The sequence below is a fragment of the Chelmon rostratus genome, chromosome 5, assembly GCF_017976325.1.
Source record: "Chelmon rostratus isolate fCheRos1 chromosome 5, fCheRos1.pri, whole genome shotgun sequence".
NCBI lineage: Eukaryota > Metazoa > Chordata > Actinopteri > Chaetodontiformes > Chaetodontidae > Chelmon > Chelmon rostratus.
The window spans coordinates 3,225,828-3,228,563 of NC_055662.1; positions in this window are offsets into that span (position 1 = coordinate 3,225,828).

The following is a 2,736-nucleotide window of genomic DNA, read 5'->3' on the forward strand; positions in this document are numbered from 1 at the left end:
GAGTTTCTCTCAAGTGTTGCTGCTCAGCAGCTACTAATGCTGCTGGGGAGACAGAGAGAGAGACCGAGAGAGAGAGGGGGAGTTTCGTAAGCTGCAGTATGGTTTTGGGTGTGACCTTGACCCTTTCAGTCAGGGTCAACAGCAAAACAAGCAGATGAAATTTATAAAGACACCAGACTGAAATTTATAGATCTGCAATAACTTCTCATTTCTGCCCAATCTGAAGCAAATTTGTCCCTTCAGTGCAGTGTAAACTGCATCTGTTGAACTTTTCAGAGTGAGATGTACAGGAGAAAAAAATGAAGGGGCATAAAAAATATAAAACCCTTGTCTTGGGTAATAACTAATCATAATACAATTAAAAGTGCCTTTCAGAATATGTTTAGAATACAAAAAACTGTCTCAAATCGAGACTCCTGCTTTGTTGAATTTTAAATAAATGCAAAACTGGATCAACGGCTTCTTACGTTGTTCTGGAGAAGTGAGTTGAAACTGATGGAGCCTCTCACAATTACAGTTTACATTTCAGCCAAACCCAAACAGCAGCAACAGCAGGAACATCAGCTTTATGCAGCTGCATTTGGCCACACAAAGTGACAGAAGGAGGCGACTGTATGAACTTCAGTACCCAGAATTTTTGCGAGGCGATGATTTAAAAAGGCTGATGTTTGGAAGGAAATCATCAAATAAACTGAAAAGGATTTGTTGTTAATGTGATAAAACAGTAGTATGGCTTCTTCAAATCTTATCAGGCTGTGTTAGAAATGATTGCAGCTAAAGCAGCTTTTTCTTTTTAAAATCAAACTTCTGACCCATTGTTTTCTCTTCACAGGATGGGGTGTAATCAGAGTGATGGGCTGACGGTCGCAGTCTAACTATCTCTGTGGTCAGAGCTGCTCTCTGATTTTACACTGACAGCTGAACACACTCTGAACTGCATAGAGAGTCCACACTGGACAACTAAGGCCTCTTTATTATTTCATATATGTTCAATATGTTCCAGTTCTTTTGGGTATTCATTACAGTTATTGCAAATTACTGTTCCAAGATGAGAATTATTTATTTGTTTTCATTTTTCTTACTGTTCAGAGCTGGCCAAAAGCTAGACACTTGGCTGATTTTTCATGGGTATCTGTTTATGGTTTGTGGTATGAAAAACCTACTACTACTACTACTACTACTACTGTACTTTTACCTGAGGTCTTACTCAGAGGTACTGTACAATCCACTCAAGATGCTTTTGTTTGGTTTTATTGGAGAAATGACGCCTCCATCCCCCCACTGAGCACTCAGGATGCTTTAAAAAAGCTGAAATTGAAGCACTTACCAACTGAGAAGTTTCCTCCTCTCAGAACGCCGTAAAACACACAACCTGCCACCCACATGCTGCACACACACACTATCCTTGTGAGGACACTCATTGGCATAATGCATTACCTAGCCACTTACCCTAACCCAAACCCTTATTCTAACCTAAACCTTAATACCATGCTTTAACCTTAAAACAGCCCTTTGAAGTTAAGGACCTCACTTTCCAAAAAATGTCCTCAGTCTGTGGTTAAAAACTTGTTCTGGTCCTCACTATGTGGCAGGCACAAGCACACACACAGAGAGAGACACATACACACCTTCAACACTTTCCTTTAAACTGATCCATTCAAGTTACTTCTCACAGGTTATATGGTTATATTCCAATATGTCACTTCCATTTATTCACAGGCATCAACAGTACCTCATGTCAGATGATGTAGGTCAGGTCAGGTATCTTCATCTTCAGTGGATTTTAGCAGCACAGAAGACAAGCTATCATTTATTTTCCTTTGGCTAATAAAGCAAAACATAAAGTAACAATATCTTCAGCACTGAATGAAATAGTATAAACTTTTACTGTCAACCAGGGTGAAAAACCAAAACATAAAATGTACACCATATGAACTGACACATTGTCAAAACATTAGGCTTAAGGTCATTATAAAACATGAAAAGTATTTAAAACATACAAATACAAGAAGAATAGTATACAAGAAGAAACTATGAAATACTATAGAGTAGTTCTTGCACGTGAATACATTACTGTTGTGGCTCTATGGACACCAGCGTCAGTCTGTTGGTTCTTCCACCACTTTGGTCCAGGCTGAAATATCTCAACAACTAATCTGGTCCAGACATTCATGATCCCCAGAGGAAGAATCTCACTCCGATAGTCTTCTAATAACACTCCAGTCAGCCTCAGCTGTATTTTGTGCCTAGAGTTAATTAGCAAATGTTAATGCTAATATAAGATTGCAGGCATGGTAAACCTGCTAAACATCAGCACGTTAGCATTGTGAGCATAATAAGTTGGACCTTACTAAGACGTCACCAAACAGCCCGCCGGCTTTGAGCCCTCATTTTAACCCTGAGCATGTTTACTGTTTGTTGTCCTTGTTGTCCTGTTGTTTAATGTAAAGGACACATACTTTGGCAAAGTTTGCTTCCACTCTTCTCTAATGAACCTGTTCATTGTTCCCCGAAGGAATAGCTCGAACATCTGCTAACTATCAGCTGCTTCATCCACTGTGAGGACTTCATCTGCTCATCCGTCATTGTTAATATGTAACACATGTAACGAAAACAGATTTTCATGTCTCAGAATTAGGTTTTGAGATGCTAATATCTTCTGATTTTATGAACTTGGGGATATTCTCATTCACCAACAAGAGCGTCTCAATATCAGCATCTAGTGGTCATTAGAGG